The sequence below is a fragment of the Podarcis raffonei genome, chromosome 2, assembly GCF_027172205.1.
Source record: "Podarcis raffonei isolate rPodRaf1 chromosome 2, rPodRaf1.pri, whole genome shotgun sequence".
NCBI lineage: Eukaryota > Metazoa > Chordata > Lepidosauria > Squamata > Lacertidae > Podarcis > Podarcis raffonei.
The window spans coordinates 74632961-74645077 of NC_070603.1; the positions used below are offsets into that span (position 1 = coordinate 74632961).

Consider the following 12117-nt stretch of genomic DNA (forward strand, 5'->3'; position numbering starts at 1 on the left):
CAGACTGGATGAGATAGATATATTCAAATCTATGGTTGCTGAAGGGCAGCAATATGGTAGGAAGCAGAGATATGGATAGAAATCATTCTTGTTTTGTGCTCTGACTGAGAAGAGCAAATGTATCTCCAAACATACTGGAAACATGTTAAGATTTCTCATAACTTTCAGCATTTTGGCCTTGATTTCTAACATGTACTGTCTTCAGCTAAAGTTGCAAATTGGGCATAAGTACCATTGAATTTAATGGGACTTACTTCTGAATGCACATGCGTAGTGTTGGGCTTTATTCGGGAATTTTGCAAAGGTAGCTTTATAAATCTGAAATTATGTTCTGCTGTTTTCCTTAAGATAAACCTTTTTATGGTTTAAGATTTAACTCATTTTGCCCTGGGTTATTCTTACATCTCATGACAAATACCAAGCTGTATACTGCATGGCACTTTTGTTACCTGAAAATTACATTTCAGAGCAGAATGAATAGTGAGATTGGAAAGCTCCTGGATTAAAATAGGAAATGGAGCATCTATGCTATGGTTCTCCAAGAATAATAAAGTTGGGCGGTGCCTCAGATATTATCTAGCCTATTCCCTGACAATGCAGAAATCTACTGCTGGAGCATCCTTGATATGTGGCCACCCAACCAGCTTAGAAACCTCTAATGAAAGAAAGCCCACCACCTTCCAATATAATTTCTGCCATTGCCAAACAGCTTTTAGCACCAGGAAGTAATTACTCTTTTTAAGGCAAAACCTATTTTCTGATCATTTGTACCTGTTAGTTCACATCCTACCGTCTGGAGTAACAGAAAACAAATTTGCTCCATCATCCGTGCAACAGCCTTTCAAGTATTTGAAGACAGCTATCATATTTTCTCTTAAATGTTTTCATCTTCAGGCTAAACATACCCAGTGCCTTCAGCCTTTCCCCATAGGACTTGGTCTCCAGATCCTCACCATCTTTGTTGCCATTGTCTCTGAACACATTCCAGTTTGTCAATATGCTGTGCAGCCCAGAACACTATCTCACATCAAAGCTGACCAAAGCAAAAAGTAATGGCGCCATTACTTCTTGTGGAGCCAAGCACTACATTTCTGTTGATAGAGTTGCATTAGCTTTTTAGCGGCTACATTGCACTGCCAACTCCTGTTTTGACTTGTGGCCAACTAAAACCCCTACAATCATCTTTTTTTTACACGTACTTCTGTCTAGTTCTGGCTACCTCAAGATCGTTGGATGGAAGTATGCTTTTAAACTATAATTGCTTTTAAATGTTGCAACTCTGGACTTAACAGTAAACAAATTCATTGAATTTGATAAGGACTTGACTCATGAAGTTCATGCAGCTGGACAAGAAGAGAAACTTGAAAGATCTGAGAGTGTGGAGAAGGAGATATATGTTGTTTCTGAGGAAAAAGAAGGAGGAGATGTAATGTTGCAGATGACAAAGGAGAGCCAGAGGCCTGACATGATGGCTACAAAGGAAAATAAGTACTGGATGATGAAAATCTGTTTTGAATTGAAGATTGAAGAATGGAGAGATCTCCCTATGTGGAGATCTGAAGACCTATGGATTACAAATTTGATTAAGGTGGAAGTTGGAGCTTTTGGGACATTTGGACTTAAAAGGAGTAAGAAACAAGATTCGGGCTCCACTTTTAAGTATGGAGGTCTGGCTGGAAGAAATATGGACCCTATTGGGACAGAGCTTCTCCGAGATCTGGTGTTTAATATTAATGACTACCAAAAAAACCGGCAGAGAGGAATTGAGAGAGAATTAAGAGCCTTGGACGTGAGGTCTCCAGGCTGATAGTAGACTAAGACTGATGGACATTTGTTGGGGATTGAAACCGGGAAAGGGGGGTGGGGAATCCAAAGGGTGCATAATTATAATCTGTTTTTTTTGTTGTTGTTGTTGTTATTAGTATGAAAATTGGGGAATTCGTGGAAGGGAATTTGGGTCGACTTTAGAAAAAAGTTTTAAGAATGAGCACTGATGTTTAAATACTGATGTTTATAAGTTAGAATTGGTTTTTCTAAAATGAATTAAATATAAAAAGGTCAAAAATTGGGGACAAGAACTTGTTGAATTAACAATTTGAATTGGAATATAAGAAGGGGAGGTGTGGGGAAGTCAGGGAAATATGTTATTGAAAATGAGGATTGTAAACTTTATGTGTTTTTACCTTTTTTGTTTTTTCTTTTTTTTGATTTTTTAATGTATGGGGGTGGAAGAACTCAATAAATATCTTTTTAAAAAAACTATAATTGCTTTTAAAATGTTTTCAACTGTAAATGCTTCTAGATGTTTTTAATTCTAATTGTTTTTAGAGTGTTTTAATCTGTTTCAGAAAGTTTTTGCTTTGTTTTTGTTTTTAAATTGTGTATCTATTTGCTGCCATGGCCTCCTTAGCAAGGAAGGGTGTGATATAAATTCAACAAACAAGTCACGTGCCACCCATTCTATGTGCATTTGGTTTTTCCAACTGGAATGCAGAATGTTACATTTATCTCTGTTGAAATTCATCTTGTTTTGACCCAGTCAACCTGAATCCTGTTTTTATTTCTAAGGGATTAGCTACCGCTCCTAGCCTCATGTCATCTACAAAATGGATGTGTATTCCCTCTAATCCTTTGTCCATGTTATTTGTAAAGATGTTTAACAACACTGGACCCGTGACAGAACCCTGGGGTACCCCACCTGTTGCTCTGATGTTTTGTTTTTTTAAACCTGTCTTGTGTGATCATTCTAGTGGCAGGCCATGTCTAACTGATTTTAACTAAAATGAAAACAAACAAACATTAGGAAGCAATTAACCTGGTGCTGAAGATTTGAATTCGTTTAGAGGGCTATATTGCCTCTTTACTTATCTTGGGCTGCAACTTCCCTCTCTCTCTCATTTGGTCTATCTTTGCAAGGTTGAGCAGAGTATCATTTGTGGGAGAAGAGAGGGCTGGGGCAAAGGAAGAGTTAATCAGGTCATTCTCCTTTGTTACCCACTAACCTATCTCCATCTTCTCCATGCAGTAGATCTACCATTTCCCTCTTCTTCCTCTTGCTCTTAACATAGAAATAATCATCATCCCCTTTGTTATTTTCAACATCTTTCAAGCCTACACTCATTCTGAGCTTAGCCCTTCTGACACACCTCTCCCTACAAGATTTGGACATTTATCCTTGGTGGTTTGCCTCTCCCTGCATTTTATGCACATGCCCCTTTCAAATCTAAGTGCTCCTTGAACAACCAACCTAGATTTCAAAGCTTATTTCTGCCCTTATTTCCCTGCCCCTAAGTTCACAAATTAGTTCCATTTTGCTCATTCTTCCACTGAGATTGGTTTTCTAATACATTCATTAATAGACTGTTTTCAATACTCTTTTTTTTTACCTATAAGCCAATGGGCAGTGGGGCACACCCTTTGCCAAAATGGTGCCATAAACAACTGCTGCCAAATAACATTGTCTCCCCCTTTTGTCCTAACCAAATATTACTAAAAATAAATAAATTCTGCCAGCATTAGCATTCTCCTGGTAGAGAGGTTTCAGTCCTTGACCTGAAGCAAGCATTTATAGTAATTACTGTGGAATGAGGACTGTACAAATAAATCAGGATTGAAATATATATTTCTTATTCCCTGGGAACAACAAATCAGCTACTACCTATGCCACACACTGGCATGCCACCACAGCCACGGCCTCTCGCCTGATCTACCACAGCAACATGTTTTGAGGAGAAAATTCCTCCCTTAATTTTTCCAGAGCAGGTGATCAATATAACCCCCTGCATGTGATTGAAACACAACCTCCTTAAGCATTTAATCCCACTTATACCCTGATCCTTTGTTAGTGACCACAGGGACTCGTTCAGAACTGGCTTAGTTTGGAAGTTTCTACAGTGAAGTCAATGGTGTAACAGCAGTGGGAGTCCATTTGGAATCTGGATCTATTGCTCATACAATCCTAGTAGTTATTTTTGCCCTGCCAGGGAATCCTGTTACGGCAAAGTCCACTCTGTAGATTACTGTAGGCATTTTACAGCCCCTTTCGGATTTCTGCTATAAAGCAGTAGGACTGAATTTTTGAGGTGAAACGGATGGATGTTTCACAGGAGGAGAAGGAACCTGAGGAGTCCTGCCTTATCTCTCAAGGGATGCAGGTTGGATAAAATTTCAAAAAGGACATTAGAGAAAACTATGAAAGCACTGCTATTGAATTCTGGGGGAATGGTAATAAATAAAGTGTCTTTTTTTTTTAAGGGATACATGGCAACCCCAAGACCTCCACCTTATGAAGTTCACAGTCCATGCCTCTGTAAATATCACAAATAAAAAATCCTGAACCGAAATCACCTGTGAGTTATCTGACTCCATCCAAAATCCCAAGCCTAAGGCTACAATCCTAAACATACTTACTGACTAAGGAGTAAATCCGATTGAGCCCACTGAGATCTACTTCTGGGTAAGCATGCTTAGGATTGTGCTGCACAAATGAAAAAGTGGCCTGATTTGGCTTTCGTTTTGATGCTTAGTTGCCCTTTCGAACGACTTCTCCCACCCCTTGAAAATTAGGGCAAAGGATGGTAAACGCAGCAAGCTAGATGGGAAATCCCAGCTCTGGCTGTTGCTGGGTTCTCAGAGGACGAGGAGAGCAAAGACGATACGGATCGTATGAGCAACTGGCAGCTTGAAAAGGGAGCAGATGGCATGAGTGACAATATCTGCCAATGGAAGGGATCATCAGCCCACGCCTCTTATTAGTGCCTGATCCATTGACAGCACTTCGGCTCCCAGGGCTCAGCGCAGCTCTCCATCAAAGCACCCAGATTACTTGGCAGAGGCTAGGAAGCATGAGGAGAGGGCTATATTTTATCCAGCTGAAGAAACAAGCAGGACATACTGTGTACCCTTCCCCCAAAGCCCCCATTGAGCATGCTGAAGCCTTGGGCCAGAAGCCACAAGGAACAGCTCTTGTTTACCATCATAAAGACACTAAACTCTTCTAGTCAATGTTTTTCTGCTTCACACATTACTGGTTGAGTGTTTGCAGGCGCAGGGGTCACTTCCAGACTGTTGCTATTTCCGTCGCGCAAATTCAGGTTGCACAATTAAAACTGATTTGGTGCTCTTGCGCAACACACGTGTTCCTTGCACCCCACCCAAAAAATTGGTCTTTTGTGATAGGAAATGTGATGGGGGGAAATGCACCGGGAAATATGGGATAACAATTGCTTCATGCAACATTATATTATGTCCCTGGCAAATAAATCAGAATGAATGCTCAGTAAATAGCTGACATGGTACAATCTCCCCACAAACTGTGCAAACAAATCAGGACGAATGCTTACAAACAAACAAAAAGCAGTCATGGAAGACCAATGTGATCATCCATCATATATATACCATAAAGAAATGCAATGCAATGCACACACACATTTACTCCATAAAGTATGGAGCAGTCCTTAGATATTCCTATGAGCTGATATAAAGCTAGAGTGACTAGAATATCCCCAAAGGAGTGACAGACTAGGATCCAAGCAATTCTTGGAGTATCACCAAATTTTAGGGTAATTACTGCTCAGATAGTAGCAGTATGCCATGACATAGTACCATTTGTGTTACATTCACAGGAAGAATCCATAAGCACTGAATCACAAAGGGATTGGGTGCAGATTCCTATATGTTGAAGGGAGCAATACCTTTTCAGATCACCACCACCATATGGACCCATCTTTTGAGGCCAAACACTGCAGGACTAGACACACTGAGGCCTACAGGAGATGGATGCACACATGCCACATTAATCCTAGCCCCAAAATCGAATATATCTAGCCCTCTTCCTTCATGGAGCTATACAGAAACCATACAAGACTCTACCCAATACTTGCTAGATAGGGCTGGGAGACAACTCAGTCTAGAAGCCTGCCAGTCTGTGTGGGCAATACTGAGCTAAATGGAGCAATGGCCTGGCTTGGTACAAGGCAGCTTCTACTCCAAAGTCCTGCCCTGAATGTACCTCTGCCCTGTGAGAGAAAAGTGAGTGAGGTTCAAGGAGGGGAGAGGCAGAGGCAGTATCCCTTTTATTTCTCAACCTCAAGTTGCTTTCAGATTAGGGTGCTGCTCATGCAGATGTTTTTCACAGCATCCACACAACTCCATCATCATCATCATCATCATCAAAATGCCACTCTGTAGTTTTTAAACATTTGATGTGTATTTTTAGTAAGTAAAAAGAGCCTATTCTATACCCATTGCCACTGCTGATGTAGAAACTTAATAGCGCATTTCGAGGGTGGGTAGTTTTTGTCACGCATGTGCATTGATATTTGCATCTCCATCTCACACCTCTACTCTGCTTCATCCTCATCTAGGGCACAAGCTGGGCATTTTGTTTCCAGCATCCCAAACAATACAGGCATGCCTATTTCCATCGCTTGCTTCATGCTGAAGGCATGTACAAATTTTACAACTGATCCAGAGGGACTCTTCTTTCAAGATCTCCACACTGTACATGCAGGGGTTTGCCTTGGAGAATGTAGTTGCAGGATATACCAATCAGGCTTTTAAAAAGACCTCTTTGTCACTCTTCTACAAGACAGGCAAATTTACGAAATTAAATTTACACCCCACTCTTTCTCAGGGAGGCTTAAAGCATAAAAGTAAAACAAAGAGGGGTGAAACTTAAAATATTTAAAAACTGCAACTTTCACAGCCAGGTTTAAAATAGGAGCCGTTAAATTCCGCGGTGCAACAAAGGTTTGACCAAATAAATGTTTTGGTCTTCTATCTAAAAATGGCCAAAGCTGGGGCAGGGGCCTAATTCTGCCTGGGAGTTTCATACATGGGGTTCTGCCACAGAAACGCCTTGTCCGGTGTCACTGCTCTTTGCCCCCTTAGCCAATGGGACCTGCTGATCATAGCATGTAGCCGGCAGGCGTTGAAAAAGGTGTTTCGTAAAGAACTTAGTTCCCAGACCACTTAGAACTTTGTACACATGTTCTGACCACTTGAGTTGGGACAGGTAGCTCATAGACAACCAGTGCAGTGCTTTGAGGATCAGCGTGATATGAACCCCTCTCACTGCTCCAAACAACAATCAGGAAGCAGCATTCTGGACTGGGTGCACCTTCTGGGTCTTCTTCAAGGGTGGCCCCATGTAATGCACATTACAGTGATCTATACAGGGTTACTCTACCATGTCTCACTCTGGAGCAAGACCCCCAGTGTATTAACCTATAAAATTATCAACTTTAAGTTTTGGGGGTTTTTTTGCCCTTCCTGAAACATAATAAGGCAGCAAAAGATCATTTAAAAATACAGCTTCTGAGCCAATTCTACCTCTAAGCCCTACTAAGGCCTTGGGCTGAAAATGCTGAGCCCAACACTTTCTATCCATAATCCTTCAAGTAAGAGAAACCTCTGAATAAAACAGCTGTCTTCTCAAAAGCTCACACTGAGCGTTTTGTAAGAGTTATAAATGTTGGCTTTTGTAACTAATGCTGAAAGTCGAAAGGATACCAGCTCTCTCTTGTCCTGGTGCTCCCTTCTAAATGGATTCTGGAGAAAGAAAACGAAGCCCCCTTTGTAATCTGATATCTGAAGCAAGTGGTTCATTCATGTGGTTTTGTGGTAAAGAGGAGTCTGCAGCACGGCTAGACCTGATCTTGTTATACTGCAACTTCATTTGTTATTTCATTCTGCAATCCTGAGAAAACAACTCCCAGTTTCACTACATCATCCACCTTTGACTAGGGGTGCATGGGGTGTTAGGGGAGGGGTATTATGGTGGGGGAAACGTTGTGCTCCTTCTGGGGTAGTTTGTCCACCTTTGGTCCCCAAGCCCTGCACTCAGCTCTCACCTGTGACTCCTGGAAGCTGTCAGCATGCGACAGCGGCCACACCCTGGGAATGGCTCTGACTGACTGGCTAAACCACGTGAGGGTATCTGACAGGTCTCAAACCCTCAGTGAGTTAGGGGCTTTCTCTGAATGTGAAGACAGGCTCCAGAAGATGAAGTGGACAAGACTAATAGTGGGTCCAACAGTCAAGAAGGTGGTATCTGCATATGCGGGAAGAGGGAAGTGAGGGACAGGTGGGGCTTGTCCACCTGGGTAGGTGGCCCATCTAGGAGAAGGAAAACTCTGGTCCTAAACCACTGCTTCCTTGAGGGATATCTTCAGGAGAAGTAAAGGCTAAGGAGTAAACTGTACACATATCCCTAAGACAGTTGGATGGCAGCTTGTACGCCTCCTTCCGGCAACTCCTGCAGCCAAGCTGGTGCCAAACGTATTGCTTTCCTTTCCTTTCGACCACATCAGTGAGGTCGAGTGGGGGGTGGGGTGGCCTTGTTGACTGGACAGCCCAGGACCTCCACACATACTTCCCAGGCTGTGCCATGGGTAGGTCACTGGTGCTGCTAACGCAGTGGTTTGTCTCTCGAGGCAGACGGATGCCAGTAACAACCACTAATGCGTATATCTATCTTCAAAGTGCCACCACACATTCAGCTAACTGTAAGGACCTTCTTTTCCATTGTACAGAAGGAGAAACTGAAACACAGAGGTGAAACCATTGGGTGGTCTATTATCATGGCGGCAGAACCATGATTAACATTTAGCAGCATGTTACTCCCAGCCAATCCTTTGCTATTTTAAAAGACATTTTGCAGCAAAATCCTGTGCATGTGCGCTCAGAAAGAAGTCCCTCTGCTTTCAGTGAATGAGGTTATAGGATTGCAGTCTTACAAAAGCTTTCAGCCCTAAAGGGGGACTCAAACATGAATCCAGTCACCCATTGGAAGGAATTAAAAATAGAACTCTTTAGGGCTGCAGTAGCTTACCACTCTGAAAATAGATATCAGCAGCTCGACTTTTTAATTTTTCTTTTATCACATGGTAATGGCGGCTATAGATCTTTGGATTTAGTTTTATTCCCACCATGGGATAAAAAGACAATAAATCTCAAAGCACTTGGTGCCTTATGTCATCTCCTCAATAATGCATGTATGGTTCCCCCCGCCCCCCCTTGAGGTGTCTATGTTACGGATTGTATCTTAGCTTTGTACAAAGCCACTCTAAGATCTCTCCTTCCATCTCTTACAATCACATCCAGAGTGCACAAAGAATAACATAGTTTTAATAAGCCTCCAGTGGAAGCTTGCTTGCGTGGGTAGCTTTCTCATTAATCCTCCCTCAACTCACCCCCGGCTTTCGCATGAGAGGGATCTCTTACTGGAGCATAAGAACAATTCCTGGTGTGTTCCCTGAATGGTGAAGAGGAGGAGAGTGGAAGCCCTTAGAAAGATGACCTCATAGCTGCTCTGAATATTGATGCGTAGCTCCCAAACTGAATGAGCAGGGCAGAGTTGGAGGAAGTGTGGACTTAAAAGGACAAAGGGGCAAATGTTTGAGGACAAATGGGGAATTTGGATAATTCAGATGGAGCTGTAAAAGCACCAGAGCAGGAGGATGATTTCCTTGGAACAGGGCTGTTACTGTAGAGAATGCCCTGCGGCCTTCCCTAAGAGAAGCCCATATGGAAGAGGCTGTTGGTCACGTGACAAAGAGGGCTGCCTGGAAAGTTTTCTCCTGAATTAGGAGGAAGAATGAAGGAAGCTGCTCTATTCCCAAAAGGCAGGGATCCTAATTAAAAATAACATTTCAGCAGTTCATCAACTACTGTAGAAGATCTGCTGGGCAATTCTGCTTTTAAATTAAGGATATGCCTTTGGGGGAAATCATTCCTGTTTAGGAAGAAGGTTTCGCTTTGCAACATGGTGGTGGAGATGATGGAGGCATCATTATATGCTTTCTCTGATGCCTGGAGAAGGTCTATTCCAGCATAAAGTGACAGGGTTATGATAAATCTATTCCTTCTGAACAGCCAGGAATAGTATTTTACCTCCATCACCTCCTTCTGGCCCTGCTTTTTAGGGTTCTTCAGCTGGACAAAGGCAAAAACAACAAGCCATTTTGGCCCCACAGCTCTATTAGCTTCTCTTGCACCTTAAAACGTATCTAGGTTAGGATGACTTACACAATGATTCTTAACATGTTTACTTGGAAGTAAGCCCTGTACACAGACCGAATATTCTTAGGACCTTAAAATTCTTCTGTGGCAGCCACATACATTCCCCCACATACAGATGGAGCAATTACAGTATTGCACCGCGAAACTTGCCCCAATAGAGCTCAGTACTGCCACAGCAGTCATGTGCAGACCATTCCACCAAGTAAGAAAAAGCGTTCTGCATAGCCAGAGATGGAATGAGTAATTTTTGGCCGGCTGAGACAACATCCCCCAGGGCCATCTTTTGTCATTGTTTTTGAATATTGTACCTACGTGAGGTTCTGGTCTGTATAAAGTGGCCAGAAATGACTGGGAGGGGACTGGCATTCGGTAGAGGTTGGGAACAAAAGGATGTGCATTGTAAAGAATGAATGCAATCTGCTGCCAAACTCAGGGGCGGTCTGGGGGGCGGGCAGGTGCTGGAAATGGAGGCTGTGTCACAAATGGAATGAGCTGGGCAGAGATTCATCACCCAACACGTCCCCAGGGATCTTACCACAATAGTAAGCTGAGCTCAGAAGTAGGCCATGCCAGTTTGGAGATGGGGGTGGGGGGATGAATGGGGTACAATAGGAACAGAGGGTGGCGGGCCAGCAGAGAGACAGGCGCAGAAGTATGGAGAGCCAGAACTGGGGAAAGGCGCGTTGACTTGGCTTGAGATTCGCTACTAGAAGGGTACGAGAGGGGGGTGCAGGGGAGGCGCATAAGATCAGAAGGTTTGGAACGAACAAACACCTGAATTGTCAAAGGAATGCATACAGGAGAAACAAATGGCACGAGGCAGGTGCTGAAGGTCAGAAGAGAGCTGAGAAGAAGCGGCATGAGGAAGATCGCGGGGGGGGGCAGGGGTGCCCAGTAAGTGCTTGAGGACGTTCGTAGGGTCTGGAGCTGGGAACGAAGTTTAGGGGGAGGGGGGACAAGCGTGCCCGATCTCCTCTTTGTCGTCAGCAAGGGCACGCCGCTTCTTCTATCCTCGGGAGTTGCAATATATTCCCCCTTCCTCCACTGTCCCGGCCTCAATAACTTGTCTTCAACCGCGAGAGGCTACCGCAGGATCGCTCTCAGCCGCAAAAAGCGAGCGCCAAGGTTCAGGAGAGGCCTCGGGTGTCAAATCATGCCCGCCTGGTGGGTTTACAAATCTTCGCGGTTCCGGGAAGAAATGAACTCTCCCCGGCCCAGAGGAGACTTTGGCTTTTTGGCCACGCGGGGCTTGGAGAGGCATCCTGAAGCGGCGCGCAATCTCCGAGGAGGCATCGCCAGCGCTTTCTCCTCGGCGCGCCTGCTGGGCGCTCCGCAGCAGCATCCCTTGCTCGTCGCTCCTTCGGCAAGTCGCTTTCGCGGAGGCGCACGGTCCAAATAGACAGCGGGCAAAACTTCGCCCCGCTCCCTTGCCCGGGATTCCCGCCGCTGACGGAGCGGCGCGCTCCCCCCCATTTGCCAGCCTCGCGGCGCATCTTGCTGCAAAGTTGCTCTCGGCTTGTAGGGAATTTGGGGCGGGTGGGAAGGTGCTCTATGGAGTCCCTGACCCCCCTCCCCGTGGCGGAGAGTCCTTCAGCGACCGTCCCTGCGCAACTCCCCCAAAGTTGGGTACTGGGCCAGACCCGCGCGCGCGCTCACACGCCTCGATTTCCCCTTTTTACTTACCTTCGGGGTCTGTCCAGGGGGGTCCTTGCCGTGCCTCCTCCTAGTCCCACATTGTCACCCGGAGAAGCGTCTGTGACAACTGGGAGTGACATCAGCCTGGAACAATGAAATCAAAGGCTTGACAGGCGAGGGAGGCCGAAGCCTCGGGACTCTTTTGCCTCCCCCTGCAATCCCGCCCAGCCTCCCTCGGCCCCTCCTTTGCTCGCCGGCTCCCTCCAGGATCCAATTACAGCGGATAAAGGAGACACTTAAGGAACAATGCACACTGGGTAAGACCATCTGCCAAGGACAGGGACATTCCACGCCCCCCCTCCCGGCAACGCGGATCGCTCACCCTCCTTTGTATTTGGCATTCATTTCCCGGAAAGCGACCCGTCGCGGGCCCTGACCGCCTGGGGTCCCGCCATCGAG

General features: G+C 44.8%; 1 protein-coding gene across 2 annotated transcripts in view; it reads right to left on the reverse strand.

Moving 5' to 3' along the window:
* PCBP4 (poly(rC) binding protein 4) overlaps nucleotides 1–12117 on the reverse strand; it is a 36960-nt gene extending 24843 nt beyond the window's left edge. Inside the window, exon 1 of one of the 2 annotated variants that reach the window (XM_053377491.1) lies at nucleotides 12041–12117. The gene's annotated coding sequence lies outside the window, so the exon portion shown is untranslated. Of the gene's footprint in view, nucleotides 1–11706; nucleotides 11963–12040 lie in introns of those variants that run through there. The other variant, XM_053377490.1, reaches the window with a different exon arrangement.